Here is a 20,899-nt window from a genome sequence, read left to right on the forward strand (position 1 = left end):
AAAAAGCAATGTATAGTGAGAAGCTTTTTACACAATACTGAAAGATGATCCAGCTTTTGCTGATTTTAGTGGGAGCAAGACTGCACTCCAAGGCAGTGTGAATCTTTTTTAGCTGATATTCGGCATCCACTGGGTAATAGCATTCATATGCTGAAAGCTTATGGAAATAAACAAATAACCAAAGGGGTGATAGCTCTCCTGAATTTTGCTCCTGCTCTTGATACCCAGTATGAAAGGAGGAGGAAAAGTCCCATTTAACACTGAGCTTTTCTATTTGCACTACACTGAATTTGAAGAGCTGCAGGAGTAACCCTATGCCAGATAAAGGCTATTTCAGTCTGGCCTGTGTTGTGCTTTCAGCCTTGCATGTAAACCAGAACTTCAAGCATCTCCGGGGGATCAGTCACCCTGAATCCTCTCTATAAAGTGAAGTCTTCTGCATGTCAGTTCGGCTGCCAGCTGGCAGAATTTTAAAAGCAAAAAAATAATTCACAGAAGTAATTTCCAGTCTTTCTTAGGAAATTTTAAGTAAGTTATCCTGTAAATATTCATCCCAATCTCAGGCTATTATCTGTCCATGCCTGTAAACATCCTGCTTTATGGAAATACTATGCTCACAGCTGCTTGTGCTTGGAGCCAGAACTGGTGCCAGCAACTCTGTGGACTGGGTCAGGCTCCTGGGAAAACAGCTCACCTGTGGGGAAGAGCTGAGTAAGAAAGGTCCTGGAGAAGCCCTACCTGGATCCTCTGCCCTTTGCCTCTGGAGGCTGCACTGCAGGGTGGTCTCTTACTCTCAGTCCATCCCTGTGCTGCACTTGAGGCATGAAACAGCCCAGCACCCTCCTCACCTGGACCCCAGCCCAGCACAAAACTGCCTGGCTCAGCCTCAGACTAACCAGGGACTTGTCGTGCTGCTCTAAGTAATTTGATACTTTCGCCCCCCAAAATTCTAGAAAGCCACATTTCCTCCTTTTTCTGACAGCATTGATAAAGCACAGTCTCTTGCAGGACGGTGTACGAGAGCTAGCTCTCAATCTCTGTCTTCTAAGGAGGAAATCTGAAAAACTTTATGTTGACGGATCTCTACCATCAGTGGGAGCAGTCCTTGCCCAGAACCAAAGGGAAATGGGCATCTTCAGCTGCTAGGTGATTAAAGTTTTGGTAACTGGCTCTGCAAGAAATCTTTGCTGTCACTTCAGATAGCCGAAATGGGATATTGTGTTCGTATGCCTTGTTATTCTTGTCTTTTATGGCTATTTCATATATGTGGCAAAACTACAGTGATTCTCCATCATCCTCCACAGGATGGAGGATCTTGATTTACAGTATAATTGAGAGTATTGTTTGGCCCACGCTTGCTCTAAGAATGTTTTAGTATCAATAAAATCTGAAGTAACAGTTGAAATAATGAGTATAAACTCTGCTTCTTTTCATTTGTTTTCATTTTATCTGACAAGTCATAAACGTTCAATCTATTTCATAAAAAATAATAAGCTTATTCATTGAATAGCTGATTTTAAATTTTGCTCTCAAGCATAGCAGAGGAAATGCAGGACTACTAGAAATATCTTCAATTTTTTATTGTCTCTGAACTAAAGTAATAATAGTCAAAGTACTCAATAAATGATGCCACTGTAAAACTTCAAAATACTTGTACACGAATGGCTAAAAAGGGCAATTCATTTAGGAATGTCTGCCCATCTGAATGGACACAGAAACAGTGTTAATTCCATTGTTCCTATAAAAGCTTCTTGAAGGAGAAATTTCATATTACTGAGCAATGCTTTTAGGTACCAAGTAAACTTGGATGAAGAAAGGGACATTTGTTTCTTAAGGGTTACTCTTAAGAACAGTAAGCCCAAAGAAAGAGAAGGGTGAAGGCACACACATGCTCCCAAAGTTTAGAAATCACAGGTTCATACTGTATTTAAGGGTGCTGTTTTTAATCTCTAACTTATTCCTTCATCTTTTACATCATACTTTATTTTCAGGGTTATTAGTATGTTATTTGCTAAATATGGATATATAAACACACATATATGTATAAGAGTGATTAGGAAACAATTGACATAATTTGGAAAGCAAGTAGATTCCCCTTGGAAGGGTGCAATAAAATAAGTTAGTCAGCCCAAGCCACTGTGGGAGGAGAAAGTGGTACTCTGTTTCTGCACAACTGAGCTGAAGTTCTCCACAGTTTTGCCCAAGGAATTTCAGGGAGCTCTGGTGCTGCATTCAGGATGATTCTTCCCATGACAGAGAGGAACAGAAGCAAGAAGCACCATACCTATGCTGCTCCACACCTCTGCAGGAGCTGGGTCTGCTGGTCAGGACTGGAATGAGCAGCTCCTCCAGAGGGCCAAAGAAGTTGGGAGATGCTCCCTCTTTCTGGAAGACCTTAGCGAGCAGGCAGGTAAGTGTTTAAAAAATCCTACTAGTCAGAGACCAAGTCTTTGTGAAGCCCTGTCAGCCGCAAGAGACTACAGGTCTCTATGACGCATGTTCAGGAGGACACCACCAGTGAACGACAGCCTACATAACCTACTCTGCTCTTACAGTACCCTTGGAAGTGGTATTTTTTCCAAATTCTCCCTATATAATATTATATTTATTTCACTACTGCTTGTAAGTTTAAGGTTCATTGTTCATTGCTACATTTATAGTTGTCGTTTTACAGTTTTTAGTCAGATATTCTGGAAAGTGATACCCACTACTGATTTTCATGCATTGTCATTACATATACTATTCCTCGTTCCTTCCACTCACAGAACTAATTCTTTTCTATTTATCAAATCCAAATGAATTATCTTTAAGTTACATTTTAAATATTTTAATTTTCAAGAAAAGGATCACCCAGCATTGTTCTCATAGCTAGGCCACTACTATCAGTGGATATCATTCATCTCCTATAATAACATTGCTTTTATTAAGTGTTGGAGCTGTGTAAGGTTTTACCACCATTCATGCATAACTACATCCATGTGCATAATATTAATAAAATCTGAAAGACTTCATTTACTTAAGTCACCATCCTTTCAAAATCCTCAGTGCCTCGTGTTAGCCTGTGTCTGTATGTGTTCACAACTAAATATGAATATACATGCATACTACAGAGGGAGAAAGAGGAAAAAAACCCCAACCAACCAACAACCAAAAAGCACAAATCCAATAGCTTTTAGAGAAAATCAGTAGTAATTTCAGAAATTCAAACCAAAGCTTTCGCAGAGTGACATATTAGCAAAGAGACAGATTTCTCAGAAGGATAAATTTTCTGCTGCTGTTTTTTTAAATAAATCCTTTTCTGATAAGCAGAAGAGACAGTTTATAACACTTACCAGACAAAGGGAAAGGTGTCTGAATGAAACATTTCAGACCATCAGGGTCCCTAAATGGCTTATGGAGACTGATATCCTTTTATAGGGTTTCAATTAATTTGTGATGAAAAAATCCTCCCACAATATTATTAGATACATTCTGGTGGTTTGGAAGCCTCTTAAAAAAAATATGTATTTGCTGTTTTGCCCTCCTCCTATCCTTTCTCTTTTCCCTTCTTCACCTCCCACCCCTTTTTCTCCGGCCCAAATGCAAAACTGACCTTCAGGGCTGAGCTGTTTCAGACACCAGGAGCAGCAGCTCTGTAATTCACATCTTGTTCCTCCACGACATCTGTCTTCTGGGATTTTGGCAGTGCAGTCTCCCACAGCATTCCTCAGCTCTGTACATCCACAGCAGTGAGGCAGTGGCCAGCAGCTCCTCCAGTGTCATCAGGCTTGCTGGTGCTCTCTTCCCTAGCTGAGACTAATATCCTAACACTTCCAGTCACCATTTTTCAAGACTTGACCAAACTGGTTGCGGGATGGGGCATTTGCACAGTCTCATTAGAATCTATCAGGGAAAATAAACGGGCTACTACAGAGATTTGTTTGCTCTGAGTGCCTCATTTTACACCATGATAATTCCAGCCTTGCTATCCTGCACTCTTGGACTGCGCTTTCATTGTTTCACTTCTCAAAATTCAATACATCTGTAATATCACAGACACTTCTTGGAATTTAAAAAATAGGTTTAGTGTATAGATGATAGTTAGCCAAAAACTGCAGTTGCTCTGTGTCTATGTAACATACAGAAACCTGTTAAATTTAAGTCTAAAATCAGGTGCTGTAAGAAGAAAAATCCAAATAAAGCCTTATAAATCTATCTAGAGTCTTTGAGGCTATCTCAAAATATTTGTAGACTTGTAGAGTATTCACAGGCAACTGGAAATTTTTTGAATGCAATTTTTTGTTCTCACATTTATTTCCACTTCGTGTTGCTAGTGGATGATATTGCAGGACACGGGAAATACTATTTTTAATAATCCCACAGGCTGATGGGCCTGACAGCACTAACTACTTATCTCCATTGATTTCAAAGGAAATATCACCATGAGAAGAATTTCATAGTAAATTAAAGCCTTGATTTACCAAAATCCTGAAATGCTTTCTTGATGCAGGGGCAGCCAGTGTACAAGCAAAAAGCTGCATCATGTTCAGCCACAGACCACACCTCACATAGTAAAATACATGGAAATATTCTCCAAGATATTTACAGAGGAAATGTAGGTTTTGCTGTGTTTCACCTTCACAGGGCTTATCCAGTTTCCTTCAAAATCACAAGAATATTTTGGGTTTGCCTTTTTTTTTTTTTTTTTTTTTGTGAGGGACATCAGTATATCAATCTCATGAGATGCTCGCAAATACAGTTGTCTCTGTTCCACCTCTGCTGAATCAATCAGTGTGACACAGACTGGAATCTCTGGGACTCAGAGATCAGGTGTTACAAATTCCTGCCTCCCTTTCACAACATGCAAGACATCAACACTTCTTCCACAACAACATAGGCCTCCAGCACGATCAGCTGGTAGATGTAAATTACCCAGCAGAAGCTGAGCCTGAACAGGCCAGGTATGATGCAGATGGGAGATAAAGGTATCTGGACGAGTTTGTATCCATGATTTAGCTTTCTTGGATTGACTGTGTGCACCTTTCTTTTTTCAATGCAGTTTAGGAATACTTTGGGACTCTTCCTTATCAACAAGAAATTCTGATATAACAGCATTTCCTGGTAACGGTTCCTTTTACTACTGCTTGGCTAGGAGACTCTGCTCTGAGCCAGCCACTTCTGGACAAACTCTGGTGTAATGTACAGCAATGCAATATGTATGGATGTAAAGCCAGTAGCTCATTTAAAACTCCAACAAAGTTACAGCCAAGCACTTTGTTTCCTCAAGAGCTCAGACTGCTAATTTAAGGAGTGCAGCAGAGGCTGCTGCACTCCATCACAGATGCTGGGGGTAAGTTACTCACAGATGAGATAGGGAGACAGGACCAGAACAGGGATAGGATAATTGCAACGTCATCTTTCACTGCTAGGACATCTTCTTTGACAGCACCGGCAGTCCTGCACTTCAACAGAAATTATCTAGATAGTTGGCTCCTGATGGCCCTTCAGACCTGCCATTGGGGCCACAGCTGCTAGCACAGGCTTGTCTTGGAATTCTGTGGCAATTTAAGAGACTTCTTGTCACCAAAAGTGCAAAGAAAAGAGAATCTTCCAGAATTTAAAGCTGTGGTTTAAATTAGCCATGAAAACTAATTAAAGAAGAGGAATCATATGTTATTATTTCCCCCTTAAATTCCCCTAGAGAACACTTGATCTTTTTCTTCATACCAGTGTTGCGGTAAACCCTTGCCCTACCTTCCTGTAGATCTGAGTTAACTGGTTGTTCATGTGTTCTCAGCTATTTGTATAGGCTTGCAATAAATATCTGGAAAGATGTAATACACGGCCTCTACCTAACAGATGTTTTAATTTGATAAAGACACCAAATAGTCCCTGGGCTTCACAATTAAACACCATATTTCTCAAATGAAATGGAGTTGATCTTCCACTAGACGCACTTTGGAGATAGCAATAAGATTTTTTTCTAAAAAAAGGGGGGATGGGATTTGGATGTAAGTAATCCTCTATTTTCTCTAAGATCTTGAAAATTGTCAACAGATATCTCTGAAGCATGAAACACGCATATACCCAGAAAGAAAGCAGGCAGTCTGGACAAAAACAGGTCATACAAGATGCTTCACAATGCTGCTTGACTCCAGAAAACAGTGGACGTACGTGGTGAAGGTGGTCACTTGGATCTTTCCTTTGGCTTCAAGTGAGAGACAGTGATGTACATCTGCTAACAGACCGACCTGCGGAGTTCTTGGAGAGGAGCACTGCTATGGAGCTGCCAAGAAACTTGCTATAGAGGTTCAGAGACTGTCTGGACTCTTCCTTCTCTCTTCTTTCATCTCATGAGAAAGAGCAGGTCCCAAGAGCAGAGCACATACCATGTAGAAAATGGCACATAGATTGGTCTGGAAAGATAAAACGGGCAGCAGACACTGAACTTGCACAGAGTAGAGGTAATACTAATGAATAGAAGGTGGCACCTGGATGGATTTGCATCTGCAGAGAAACTCCTTTGACTAAAGAGCCCAGCGTGGTGTTACTTAGTCAAATCAGCTTCGCAGTTTGTGAAAATTCCTGGATTTGTCATTGATGGATAGCCTAATACAACATTAACACCACTGCCAGTGGCTGGGACAGTGCCTTCACCTGACACACCTGACAAAGATCTGGACTATTACAATATCCAAGCATGAAATTAACAACCTTTAAAAACTCTGTTAGAGACTGCTACCACATTTCCACAGTAAGACAGGCTCTGCTCCAAGATATGGCCTAGTTGAGAGGGAGAAGAGAGACAGGAAAGAATGTCTGATGACCACTTTTGTTCTGTATTCAGTGGCAGCCATCATCATGTAGAGAATACTTGTCATTATCTCACTTTGTTTCTTCAGTATGAAATATTTTGTGTGTGATTTTTACAGATCTTTTTCCAGTTTATTTTTTTTATCTGAGGAAGCATTAAGAAAGCTGCTGCTGCATCTACTACAGAATCATAGAATTGCTTAGGTTGGAAAAGACCTTTAAGATCATCAAGTCCAACTGTTAATCTAATACTGCCAAGTCCACATATCTTTTGAACACCACCAGGGATGGTGACTCAACCTCTTCCCTGGGCAGCCTGTTCCCATGCCTGACAACTCTTTCAGTGAAGAAGTTTCTCCTAATCTCCAATCTGAACCTTTCCTGGTGCAACTTGAAGCCATTTCCTCTGATTCATGAAATTTCTAGTAAATCCATGAGGCCACACCTACTACTAATTCTTTTAGCATTACACTTTGAAAACAAGTCTTCTGAAGAAGTGAGATTCAGTTCTTCATTCCTGAAAATGAAACAAATTCAGACGAAGTGTGTTCTTAAATGCCCTTTTGGAGATGTCTCTTACTAGTTTGTTCTTATTTCTTCTGCTCTTTCCCTCAGTGGCATATCATTTGCTATAACACTGCTCTGCTGTGCTAGGTTATCAGGTTTATAAGCACATGGTTATGAAAATGGAATCAGCCTCAGTGCAAGTTAAATACTCTTCACTTCTGCCACTTCCACCACATAATCAGTAACCCATCACATTCCCAAGGGATTTTTGCTGCCTTTAGGGAAAGCTAAGGTTTGCCATGGTGCTAGTGGCATTGCCTCAACAAGTACAGACTGCAACAGCTGCACTGCCAAAGTCACAAAGACTTTGTTTTGGCCACCACAAACTATAGGAAGAGATCAGCCTCTACATCCTCTCTTCCACTCCAGGGAAGTATCTCACCCTGCAAATCTACCAGCTAAACTTTTTACATGAGAACTCCCAAATCCCATCAGGTAAAATGTTCAGGCTTAGCCCTGAGACTTGCTAAACTTTTGTTTAGTTTTTCCCCAAATCAGGATTATTTTGTCAGAAGTGGGTTACATAACCTTAACATCAGCAGATCTGAGAAGGCGAACAGATAGCAAAGGAGAGGCAGTGACCTCCCAGTTAGTACTGCTACCAAAAGACATGCAAATGGCAGGCCCTCAGCAAAACAAAGGTTAAAGTACCTCAGGCACTACACAACAATTTATTCGTAGAAAAGAAAGCTTTACACTTGCCCTTGCAAAGGTGGAAGCAGACAGTGCGGGGCTGGTTCAGCAGCCACAGCCCTTCCACGGGAAGACAAAGTTACTAAGCAGAGAAAAATAATGGGGAAATCTGTCTTCTTTGCAGGAGTCAGTCATGTTCCTCCATTGGACTCTGAGTTTGGCTTGTCATGCATCAATAAAGCATGATGTGTCCAGCTGTCCCCCATTCAGAGTTACAGAAAATGCTGCTAAAACTGGTTGCTTTTGGCAAGATATGCAGAGCACTTGGTGAGTGAAGAGGAAGCAAATAATGTAAATGTTTTGCTAGTTATAAACAAAAGGTTTTAATTAAAAAGAATTTTTTACATAACTTTTATGACAGTGGCTGGATACCAGAACATGCAATTGCTGCTGGAAACCTGTTTTCCAGCTAGATTCACTTAGGCAACCTAACTGTAGGCAGCAGAGTTGTTCTGGAGCAATCAAGAGCAGGGCTAGCTAGGAAAGTCATTTGGAGCTTTTCTATATTTGTACATGTGTTATATATGCATGTATGATCTGTTAAAAAGCAAGGGTGGGTGGTTGTGTTACACGTACTTCTTAGCACAACACAAAGTAACTCAATTTTGAAAGCAGACACAGCTCCCTCCAAGCTCTAAGTTTGCTTTACAGGTCTGGGCAGGTCATTCAAAGCAGCCTCTGGATGACACTACCTTGTTCAGCCTTAATGCCATGTACTTGCACCTGTTATGGAAGAATTTTACTAGAATGTCCCAAAATAACAAATGAAGCTCTTTTTCTCCATTGTGGACATGAAGGACTAGTCATTAAGTAGAATGTATTTGCGTAAGCCTCAGTGAAAGAGGTAGCAGCAGGAATGGCTAATGCAGTAAAGGAATGGAAAAACACGACCTAAAAAGGGAAAATATTGAGAGCCCTCGTGGTAAAGAGGAAAGGGTTTCCTGACTGTCACACACTGGTAAGGGCTCTGTGTCCAACAAACTGCACAAACTTATGGTAATGGTTTTGTGCTTTTTTTCTTTTATTTTTTAAATGCAAAAATTTCTAATCACAATAGCTGGTTTGCTCTCATGGCAAATTGTTTCACTGTCTTAACAAGAGACAAATTGCTGTATATTTTGGCAGTTAGCAGAGTTCCCACAGAAGCAGTACCTACACAGTCACAAAACCACAGCATGGCTCAGCCTGAAGGGGACCTCTAGAGGTCATCTGGTCCTATCTCCCTGCAGGGCCCAAGCAGGGTTACCTTGAGCCAGTTGCCCAGGACTGTGTCCAGATGAGTTTTGACCATCTCTAAGGATGGAGACTCCACAACCTCCCTGGGCAACTTGTGCCAGTGCTTGGTCACCCTCACAGTAAAAAAGTTCAGAGTTCTGATGTTCAGAGGGAACCTCCTCCTCTGTTTCAGTTGGTGTCTGTTGCCTCGTCTTGTCATTGGGCACCTCTGAAAAGAGCTTGGCTCTGTCTTCTCTGCACCCTCCCTTCAGGCATTTATATATATTGATAAGATCCTCCTTGAGCCTTCTATTCCCTAGGCTGAACAGTCCTAGCTGTCTCAACCTTTCCTCTTACGTGACATGCTCCAGTCCCTTCAACATCCTTGTGTTCCTTTGCTGCTGTTGCCCAGAACTGGACACAGTACTCCAGGTGTTGCCTCACTACTGCTGAGTACAAGGGAAAGATCACCCCTCTCCATCTACTGGCAATACTTTAACTAATGCAGCCCAGGACACAGTCAGCATTTGCAACACGGGCACATAGCTGGCTCATATTCAACTCTGTGTCCACCAGGACGCCCAGGGTCTTTTTCTGCAAAGCTGCTTTCCAGCTGGGTGGTGCCAGCATGTATTGGTGCAGGGAGCTGTTACTTCCCAGGTGCAGGACTTTGCACTTCCCTTTGTTGAGCTGATGTTGAATGGAAAATAAGAAAGGAGCTCTTGAAGTTGTGCTTCTTGTTGAATTTCATGAGGTTCCTATAATCTCATTTCTCTAACATGTCCACATCACTCTGGCTGGCTGCCTGACCCTTTGGTATATCAGCCACTTCTTCCAGTTTTGTGCCGTCTGCAGACTTGCTGAGCATACACTCTACCCCATCATCTAGATCATTAATGAAGATGTTAAACTGGACCGAGCCCACTATTGACCCACGTGGTCCACTGCTAGTGACCAGCCTCCAACTAGACTTTGCACCACTGATTACTATTCTCTGGGCCCAGCCTTTCAGCCAGTTTTCAATCCACCTCACTGCTCATCAAGCCCACACATCAATAGCATGTCTATGAGGATCTTAGGGGAGACAGTGTCAAAAGGCTTTACTGAAGTCCAAGTAGATGATATCCACTGCTCTCTGCTCATCTACCAGGCCAGTCATTCCATTGTAGAAGATTGCTGAGTTGGTCAAACATGACTTCCCCCTTGGTTAATCCATAATGATTACTCCTGATGATTTTCTTGTCTTTCTTGTGCCTGGAATAGTTTCCAGGGTGAGATTCTCTGTCACCTTCCCAGGGATCCAGGTGAGGGAGGCTAACTGGCCTGTAGTTCCCTGGGTCCTCCTTCTTGAAGAAAAGAACATCTACTTTCCTCCAGTCTTTGGGCACTTCTCCCAATTGCCATCACTGATAGAAGATTATTAAGAATGGCCTCGCAGCTAAACCTTTCAGCTGCCTCACAGGTGCATCCCATCACAGCCATGGACTTAAATACGTTCAGCTTGCTTAAGCATTCCCTGACCTGATTCTCTTCCACCAAAGATAGCTTCTCCTTGCCCCATATTATCCCCCTGCTCTCCAGGACTTGGGATTCTTGAAGGACTGTCACATGCTGAGAAATTGCACCAGGTCACTAACAGCAATGCTGCAAGCACCAAGGGTCTATGGGTCAGTGAAAAGAACAACATTGACTTCTTACGCATTGGTAACTGCCAGTCCCATTAAAATCCTGCACATGCATCACACTTTGCCAAGATGCGATGGCACTGACCTCATGTCTTGAGGAAGAACATAAGTCTTACATTCCATTTGTACAGGATCCAAATGATAGCCAGGACATGTACCGGCCTTGTTACAAAAGGTAAAATTTAACCTTTACATGTTTCAGAAGAGCTGAGCTCCTTCCTCAATAGAAAAGCTGGTCAATTCACCTGTCAGATATGTAGCCAAATTCTGCAACAGGAGGTAGAAAATAACACAAAGCCAGAAAGCTGGATGTTTTCCCTTAAAATGCTTCACGTCTTTCCTTGCTCTAAACCAACCTAGTCGCATTAAATTAATTAAGATATGTATCACTAGGTATAATTAATATAAGATGCAATCTGAAACCTTTTACAATTTAGTACTGGATTGTGAGCATTTTCACATCATCATAACCCTTATAATAAAAAATAACCAAATAAGCAGGGGCATTAAATTTACTCACTTTGATTAAGCAGAACTCAGAGACAGTGTTTTGGTCCCAAGAAGATCTGTTCTCTGTTCATCATCTTCCTTTTCAAAGGACTGGGCCTCAGAATTCAGCTACTCTGGATTACAAAACTCTATTACAAAATAGAATATGTGCATTTGGGCTGACATATTACAGTAGTAGCATTAGGTTTAGTATATCTACCTTCTTGCACTTTTTAAATGACAGATTATCTTAACTAAGGCCCTCGCCAGCATAAACATCAGACACAGGTTTACTGTGGCAAAACTAAATTGTTCCCTAAATAGATTTCTGTGTGGCTTGACTCTAAACACAGCCTCTGACAACGTCCATAAAGAAGCCACTTCCTTGTTATTTCTGAGAGATTAATGTTTCTTCTATAGTTTGGGAGGAATTTGGGATTGAGCAAGAAGAGGTTGTCCTTAATTCACCCAACTGAGCAGTGAGTGGGTACATCTTCAGAAGACTGCTTTAATTAGAGGACAGAACATTGCCAAGGGTTCAAAAAACGTAGGTACTAGGTACTCCATTATCTAGAGCAATGTTCTGAAGCTTAAGCACCCACAGCACCAAAAGTACATTATCAGACAACGTATGAAATTCAGCACCTAGATTTCTCACAAAAGCCTGTTAAGTACGTAGAAGCAGTAACACCAGAATATTTAACTGGCACTAGAATTTAGTATTTCCCCAAAACATTCTACCATTTGCCAAACACTGATGTTTCGCAACTCAGTGAAATGCAGCAATAAAAGAAGTCTGGTCAGTTGCCCGTAAAGTAAGTCTTTTCATATGATACCTTGTGTAACTGACCTGAATTCCTGTAGTACTCCATATGTCTGAAAAGGAAAAAAAAAAAGCCTGCAAATGCTTGTGGTAGCTAGCAGATTCCTCCCTTTGGAAAAGAGCCCAGGGGGTTTATGTCAGGAATGAAAGAAGAAGGAAAAACAGATTAGGGCTTTGAGAGTCATTCTTCAAGAGGGGTCAGCTGGTTGGTCTTCTCTTACATTGCTCTAGGAAGAGGATCCTCAACCAGCCTCAGATAAGGAGATGGAAGATGGAAGATGTTTGTACAAAAAGCCAGTTAGTTCACACAGACATGGACATTTCTCCTTATTGAGGAAGAGGATCCCATGCAATGGGACTCTTCTCTCAATGAGAAACAGTAATTTTAAGCCAGCAGCAAGACTAGCCCCAGATAACAAGGGCCAGCTGAAAGAGATGGATTGCAGGTAGCTGAGATTCATCAGGGGACTCAGTGTCTCCTGGGCCAAAGAGAATCCAAGACACCAAAAATTGCTTCTGCTACAAGAACAGAGATGTTAGATTTTTTTTTACTTGTCCCTTCCAAGGAAAAGAATTATTTATCTGAAGAAAATTAGAATACTTAAGTTCTAAAGGAAACAGGAGGTCAAAGTGCCAAGCTGTCTTAGAGACATAATTTATGTGAATCTCATTTAAAAAAACAACCTAAATCTCCAAAAAGGCTAACTCACTTCTCATGTACATCTGGCTTAAGAGGAGGGAACCATTGATTTTGAAAAAGGAGAGAAACTACTGCCAACTGGCAGCATCTGTGGAGAAACAACTCTAAGACACAAAGAATAGCATTTTTGAAATCCAGATATTAACCACTTCAGAATTAAAAACATTGTATATATTGTAGTTAAAAGCAAACCCAGGTTCAACTTATTGCTAGACCAGTTCTAGCCCCAAAACAAACAGGTAAGGTACCCTCCGTCAAGTATCACTTTCCAGACACATATAGAAAAAGAAGAGAGAGCAGGTTATCTCATGCTCCATGACAGTCCCATTCCATCACTTGCAAGAAAATCCAAGGCTGAAAGACCAACAGTTTCATCAACTCACCCATCTCAGAGTTTGGATCAGCAGCAGTAACCCATGAGACATTTTGGCCCTTCCTCAGCTGAGCACTGCCTCGGGTGGCACTGTCACCTTTAGCAGTGAGTTGCTCAGCAATATGGCAGCCTTGAGGCTGGCAGAGCCTCACAAGACTCCACTCTGTTCCAAGTCACTGCACACAATAGACTTTCTCTGGGTGAACCAAAAGCACCAGGCTCTGGAAATCCAAGGTCAAGTATGTTCCTTAAAAATTCGTTGAGGAACACTTATCCAGCAGTCTACACAAATATATTAAAGATATTTTATCTATTTTATTGTAGACAAATACAGAGAAGAACAAAATTCCAGGTGAGCACAGCCACCTCTACAAAGATAAAGAGTGACAAAGTTAAATGCACCATAACTTCTACAGACATAAAACGGGCAACAGCAGAATTTGGGCAAGTCAGCAGGGTGTGAAAGCTTAGCTAAGTTCCACCCTTTTGCAGGGTATTGCATTTATTATTTCTAATCAGAAGATGTCCTCAGGATTTTTTCTTTCCCTCAAGAGCAATCACAAAAATCTAACGTTCTAAAATGAATTCACTTGTCCAACCTTTGGTAACATGGGAAAGGGACCAATGCTTATTTACACGAGAAGCCACACTGTAAGAGTAAGTTTACATCTGTTTCAAGAACAGCTGAAGTGAACTATTTGAGAATGACTGATTTTATTAACATCTTGGATTATTCAGAATAATTCAAAAGCCAAGAATGACCCTATAGTTTAAAATCCTTTAAATCAAAGTGAAGTAAGTTCTAGTAAGTCTATATCATTTGAGAGCTAAATGCTTTTGGCATTTTCTATAAGCAGGATATATGCAAGCAAATGTATAAAAACATGTTGACATTAGTCTTTTGTGTCCAATGTTATTTCATTAAAGTCTCTGAGGTATTGTTTTATTTTATTCAGTACATTTAAAATTGTACATTTTGGTGTCTGTGGAAGAAAGTAAAGTTCCAATACTTTTATCCCTTTTAAACAATACCTTGTTAGCTAACAAAAGTTTCTCAACATTCAACATACTATATCAGATCAACTGAGGATTAGTTTTATTTTCACTATTAAGTTACTAGATAACTTCACAAGCAAGTATTTCTTTCAACTGAAACGTGGGAGCTGAGTAGCTATGTAAAGCTTTCTCTTTCACAGAATGGTTAGGGTTGGAAGGGACCTCTGGAGATCATCTAGTCCAACCGCATCACCCTGATGGTGTAACTGAAGAATTAAATTAAGCATCTCTGCACTAGGAAGATTCTATGCACAAGAATCCACATTCTTCTTGCGTTTCAAATCTATTTTTATTGCCTCCACAGCCCCCATACCAGAACTGACCACACACTTTATGCTCTTTGTTGTAGTACCACTTCAGAATGTAATTTTGACATTCTCCACTATCTTGAACAAGGTCACATGCATCTGGAAAAGGGAAATAAGAGACAAATTTAATGAAATTACAATGCTGACAAAGGTGGATCTTTCAAGAAAAAGTAATGTTCAGTGCAAACAGGCAGATGAAAGAGGTAGCCATTGTTCAAGGTCTTACAAAGATTCATTAAGCATTCATCCACAAATGCACAGTGCTGGTGTGGTGTGAAGCCCCTCTTCTTATGATTGATTTGACCAGAATGTCTGAAACAACTAGATTCTCTGTGGCATAAACAGAAAGAATGTTTAGTCTTCTGATACAGACTTTTAACTAAAATTATTGAAAAAATGATTTTACCTGGTCAATAGAGGCTAGGTAAATAAAGCTTTTCAGAACATCCACTTTTATTCCAACTTGTTATACTGCTATCCATCAGTAAAATTTAATAAATGAACATGCATAAATGGTTAAATTATCCATGATAGTCTCTTAGCTGATTTCCAGAGTAATATAGATTAAAATTTAATAAATTAGCAGCCCCAAAGTAGGTGAGAGTAGAACACTTCATAGCAATCTCGTATTGAGTAAGTACAGATCTAATCAGCTTTCACCAATGTAAATTCAGAGTTACTCAAATTAAGTCAGAAGAACAGCTCTAGACTTTGGTATCTGTACAACACTGAAGTAAAAGCACTGAAAAGTAAAGCAAAATACTGATAGAACTACCCAACCTTCTCCTCCTAATCACCTGGAACACAATAATCTCAAGAAACAGACCAGTACAAAATACATCACAGTTCTGGAATTGTGCTACATGTTTTTAGATGAGAACTGTTAGGTCACTAATCACAACTCAGGCTTGGGAATGGTATTTCATATGTCTCCTATAAGTGGCTTAGGTCACTACTTACAACATCAGTGCAATGACCCTGACTACTTCCTCACAGGGAATATTTTATTTGCAAAGTATAACCAATTACAAACCATCATGCTACTGAATTTTCTGTGACCACAGAACTGGTTAATGCGAGCACTGATTCAAGACTGTATACATACAGTTAGGTGATGGGACCAATTCCATCTGTGCAGAGCAAGTTTGTCATGCACTGTGGACATATGGCATTCCCAGAGGTACATTAGCTCTTAATTAAAGATCCAATGTTTTAACAGTTTTGCAAAATCATTGGTCATCTCTCAACAGGGATGGGGCCGCCAGAGATTCCCACAACCATTTTTGAGGAGAGAGGGATGAAAAACAAAGGGGTGGCACCTGTAGCAATGAGCTACCACACCCAAAGCTATGCATATACCATTGCATTTTTTTTTCAATTCAATTATCTCCAACCATAGTCTAAAGAATAAAAACACCCAACAGTGTTAAAAGGATGTTGGTGACAACCTATCTCACAATCAGCTTCCCATATCTATCATATCAAATGGCAAATGTGCAAAGAAAAAGACATAATTAGGAAGCAAAGTAAAAAACACGAAGATTTTTACAGGATAACTCTGCTGAGGGATCCTGTTCTTTCTACAGTAACAGATTGTAGCAAAGATATATTTAGTTCCTCCATGTTGAGGTAAGTGGGCAGCAGGAGTAACTCAGTAATTATCGTGCAACTTGGGGATTTAAAATGAACAGCTATTCTAGTAAAGAGGGTTAGAATTTTATATTATGTTATTACAAAAAGTTACAAATCAAAGCTAAAGTCACAATGACATCTTCAGTTCAGCCTTTTATTACAAATTCTTACTGTATAGATTTGAACTGAATACAAACATATGGTGACAAAACACTCTGCAAAATGTAATTAATGGAAGTGCTTCATACTATGTGAATGTTCAACTGAGCCCTTCACAATTTAGTGTTTTTTTACTAAATTAAAAAATATTTTCATATTCCAAAATCATACCATAATCACTATAAGTAGCTCTAGTTTCTACTGTTGCCTTTAAGTTTTCTTCATTCTCCTTCTGAGTTTCTCCATACTCTTGTAGCTTTTTTCCTTCAGCATCTTCCTCTGTAAAATACTCATTCTCCTCATAAACATATTTCATTTCTGGCATTGTATATACAGGTTCTGTGGTGGTCTCTTTAATATTCTCCAGGACTCTCCTTTCAGTTCTTTCAAGGTCTTCTAAACTATGATCATAACCAGTTTCATCATTTCCAGGAAAAGGCATCCTTCCAAAGAGAAGAAAAATAAATGAAGTATTTAAGCACCAGTATGGCCTAGAAAAATGCACCTGAATACCACGAAAAAAATTTTTGATTCTGATAATGTTTATATGAAAACTACTTTGAATATAACTACTAACGCAAATAGAGAAATCTTGTATTTAAAGATACACACTTTAAAAGTTTAATAGGCAATTACAAACCTTTCAATCATAGACACTTGCTGTTGTGCATCTCCCCTATCTAAATTTTCACACTCTTGCTGAAGTTCAGGTGAAGGATAACTGTTCATTTCTTCTGTGGGGAAAGCACAGATATGACAGGTGAGTTTTAAAGTCCTCCAAACCCCAGTAGGTTTAATAAAAAGCACTACATGATTTTTCTGTTGTGAATTGGAGTTTGCATCTTTCAGTAAGTAACACACTGTAGAATGACTAGCACTATGACCAGGAAAATGAAAATTATGTTAGAGATCAGCTAGATGAGAGCAACTCCTGAACCAACCTTTTATACTTTTGTCTTGCTCTGTAATACCAAACCCTTCTATAGAAACTTTGACATCTCTAAGTACGTGCTTCTCAGGAGGATTTTAAATCAGTGATAATTTCCTTCTTGATATACTCTTGTTTGTACTTCAAAGCATCTAAGACCTGCTAATATGCATGAATGTGTCCTGAAAAGTGAAGTTTTTTCTCTGCTCTACAGAGGAGGAATAACAGCAGAGAGGTTAATGTCAATAACTGCAGAGAGGTTAATGCCAAATCTGCTAAATGTTTAAACTTGTATCTGCTCCAAAGTCCAAACAGGCATAAGCAGCTCGGTAAATCTGGAGAAATGTTAGCCTAAATAAGGAATAGAACTGTGGACTCTAAGATGAAGAATGGTCTTTCTTTAGTGAAAGGAGAATCAACAAAGCCACTCATTAAATACAAACTTAAGAGAAAAACACTACTTGAGACTTTGACCTAAGGCACCATCAGAATATAACACTGTTCTGTCATTACTGGCACTTCCATTACTGTCCAGCATCTGCAGAAAACTCAAGATGAAAGACTGGCTAGCTAAATTATGACTAGGAACTGAATGACAGCACATACAGCATGCCTTTTTCTACACAGCATTTCTCTTTCTGTCCATAACTTAAGCGAACGCCATTGCATGCTACTTACGTTGTAGAAGATTTAGAAATGCCCGACTAAACCTCTGAGCGTATACCATCTCAGATGTTGAAACCCTGCCCAATGTCAGTAAGTGCTGATCTGTGGGGGAGCTTGACAGCTCCATCAGCTGATCGTCACTCACATCATCACCAAGTGCAAGAGTGAACAAGGTGAATCCTTGGCACTTGGCTCCAAGTGAAATCTCTCTCAGCTTCTCTCTGTCCCACGTGCTTGTTTTGCTTCCAACTATCGTAAATATGACCCTGTGTTTTCTTGGTCTAGGGGCTTTAAAAAATACATTTTCAACTGTCCACTGTAGGGCAGAAGAAATGGCTGATGGTCCTTCCAGTTGATGAACAGACTCTTGGATATGTTTCTTCATCAAATCTTTATTGCTGTATGTGACTAGATCAAACTCCAGAGCCACAGGGGTCTGGTTTCTTCCAGGTAGGAAGCCCCGGGGAGCCTGCTGCACCAGTGCCACTCTGATGCCTCCATACGTTTCATTTGGCTGTGAGGAAATGACAAAATGATCTAGCATGTTGCTCACAAAGTCTTTAGCTCTCTGAAACTGTTCACAGCTGATGGTGTGAGAGCTGTCCATGATGTAAGTGATATCCATATCCATCAGAACAGGGGGAGAAAAGGGCACCTCGCAGTTGGTCCTTGGTCTGCATTTATCTACACAGGAAGAGCCAATAGGTAGCAAACTATTTAGCAATACAACAAAAGCAATAGTTTAGAAAAAAATTCACACAGTTTTATTAGTCTATTTTATTTTTCTTTAATTTTGATTTAAAAAAAAGCAATTTGATAACTTGAAATCATCTTGTTCTAGTAAGGAACAACACATGAGTCTTGCTGAACAAGGTTTTCAGATACCATGGGAAATTATTCAGGCCTGAGAGCAAAAAATATTCATAAGTTAAAACTTAACAGACAAGAGTTCCCTTGAGAAATTTTCTTCTGTTGAAATCTGAATAATGTAAAGGACACTGGAACAAACTATTTTTCATCTCAGACCATTGCTCCTCCTCACAATATAGAATTTACAGTAAATGAGCCTGGTTTCCCAGAATCATAATGCTATTTTAAGTGCATTTCTGTTAAAAAACATAAATGCCAAACACAATAATTTATTTCACATGGCTGAAGCAGCAACTAATTAAACAGCTTTTGTGTTTTTGAGATTCTAATTCTTACCATTCACTGAAGGGGAAATTAAAATCATAACTTTTCAGCAATGGGAATCTGTAACGAAGGAATGATCTGGCATGGAGAGCAAGAACGCCCAACTGCAGAAGGGGTTAAACTGTCTGGAAGTAAGAATGCCAGAGACAGAACAACTCCCTGTCAGGGAGTGAAGTTTTCTTGGTGATGAGGAGAAACAGCTACAGCACTGTCTTGCAGCTATCCTGGAATGTGAGCACTCATGGGCCACCTCTGAGCAGCAGAGCTGGGCTGAGTGACCCCATGCAGCCACTCGTGGCATTAGTGCTGGTACATGTGTACATGAGGAATCAGCTCTTAAAGCATCTTTGCAGACTCCTGCAGAACCACTTACGGCAGTAGGACTCTGCTCAATGTATTGTTCAGCAATTATTATTTTTTATATTTAAGCAAAAAAAAGAGTTACCAAAAAATTCCCCAACACCACACTGCAAAATCTATAGGATTTGTTATTGAAAGGGTAAGAAGACCAATGCAACAGCTGGAATTTGTAAAATATCTTACCAAAGCAGAGTGTACAATATGTGACGTTATCCAAACTTTGATCTTCTTGTCTTTCCCAAACAAAGAATTGAAATCTTCTGGTATCATCAATCTGTGTTTTAAAGCAGACACAAAAGTAACATTAAAAAGATAGGTAAAACACAGGTAAAAGATTTGTATATTTTTTTTTTTGCCAGTGAATGGCGATCATTTTTTTTATTTTCTTAGGAGGGTGCTACAGAAAAAAGGGCAGAATCTCTTGTCTCAGCTCGTTCTGGGACAAAGAGAAATCCTCCACAGCAAACTTTTCTTAGGAAAGAAAATTCTAGCATTAGAACCACCGATGTGTTGCCTGTGATCAGCTGAAGAAAGACAACCTTCTGCAGTAGAAGATTTGACCACAGAAATGCTTGAGGAACCCTGAAGAAGTTCCGACAACATCCTACAATTTCACTGACCATCTGACCCCATCCAAATGTAATTCAAAGGAAAAAACCATTTCCTTCCAGACTAAGATAAATAAAAATGGCTGCAAAATATCATAACATTGCAGGAAATTAACCATATATATGGATAACCTAAATGGTGAGAAAATAAATAATTACATCTTTGCATTAAACTTTTTGTGTGTTATACACAACACAATTAACTTCTGATTAACAGCTGTAAAGGATCTTATAGATAGCACTCTTCAAGGAAATTAGAATCCGCAATTCCTGTTTATGTCATCTCCAAGCTGAGGCTCCTGAAGCAAAATAACCCAAGCCAGTAAGTATCTGTGGCTACAGGCTGGTAGGATCATGAAGACTGAATCACCTCTCAATTGCAAGGGCAGAACCCCATTTGAAAGAAAAAGGGAGGTTGTATTTTCTTGGAGGGTGCTGGTGTGGTCAGTTGCCTTCTCATCCCTGTAACCATAAAGGAGAGCTGGGCAGTGAATTTTTTGCCTTTCCCCCTGCTAAGCAGCTTTTTTAAACTTTTCTACTCTGAAAACTCATTTATGGAAAGCTGGCACCTTCGTAAATACCATTTGGATTCATAATCCGCTTACCCTAAGGAAACAAAATATTTGTTTATCCTGTAGAGCAATCCAGTGA

The 20,899-nt window shown here is 39.9% G+C and overlaps 1 pseudogene across 1 annotated transcript in view; it reads right to left on the reverse strand.

The window, feature by feature from the left end:
- Positions 1 to 14,627: 14,627 nt before the first annotated feature.
- Positions 14,628 to 20,899, reverse strand: part of LOC308053338 (collagen alpha-4(VI) chain-like) — a 50,255-nt pseudogene continuing 43,983 nt past the window's right edge. Inside the window, exons 31-35 of the transcript in view lie at positions 19,824 to 19,914; positions 18,099 to 18,770; positions 17,133 to 17,226; positions 16,664 to 16,935; positions 14,628 to 14,800 (exon numbers count right to left, since the gene is read on the reverse strand). The product of the transcript in view is annotated as a collagen alpha-4(VI) chain-like (transcript). The remainder of the gene's footprint in view (positions 14,801 to 16,663; positions 16,936 to 17,132; positions 17,227 to 18,098; positions 18,771 to 19,823; positions 19,915 to 20,899) is intronic.

This window comes from Nesoenas mayeri, assembly GCF_963082525.1.
Source record: "Nesoenas mayeri genome assembly, chromosome: 2".
NCBI lineage: Eukaryota > Metazoa > Chordata > Aves > Columbiformes > Columbidae > Nesoenas > Nesoenas mayeri.